The sequence below is a fragment of the Diachasma alloeum genome, unplaced genomic scaffold, assembly GCF_001412515.2.
Source record: "Diachasma alloeum isolate Michigan unplaced genomic scaffold, Dall2.0 Dall_scaffold_01208, whole genome shotgun sequence".
Classification (NCBI taxonomy): domain Eukaryota; kingdom Metazoa; phylum Arthropoda; class Insecta; order Hymenoptera; family Braconidae; genus Diachasma; species Diachasma alloeum.
Window position 1 is genome coordinate 72,256 of NW_021681317.1, and position 641 is coordinate 72,896.

Genomic DNA, 641 nt, shown 5'->3' on the forward strand with positions numbered 1-641 from the left:
TTTTTTTTTTGATTGGGTGCGCATACGTATTTTATATATTACATATATATATATATATGTTTTTTTTATTCTATTTTATTTATTTATTTATTTATTTATTTTTTGTTTTGTTTTGATTGGGTGCGCATACGTATTTTTTAGTTGGCCTTAGTAATTTTTAATATTTTGTATTTATTTATTGTTTATGTGTTTTTTTTTATTTTATTTTTATTTTTTATTTTTTAGATGGCTCCGGGTATTGTTCGTGAGGTTTTGGAGGCTGTCGGAGAGAGGGAGGTGGAGGAGGTCCCCGACCTTCCTGGGGGCGCAGGGATTCGTCCCTTCGCCGTTTTTTTTGGGGAGGTCGAGCTGGAGGGGGATCTCCTCCAGGACTTTTTGTGGTGGGAGGAGAGGAGGTTAGAGGTGAGGGAGGCGATGGAAGGGGAGCGATTGGGGACTCTGTTGGCGGTATCATCGGAGGCTTGCGGGGAGGAGATCCCAGTCGAATCCTTCGTGGAGGTTCTTTTGGACTTCCTCGCTTTCTTGGGTCCCTTTTACCGATTGACCACGGTGAGTGATATACATGTGTACACATACATGCGTGTACACATAGATATCCATATATATATATATATATATATATATATATATATATATATATA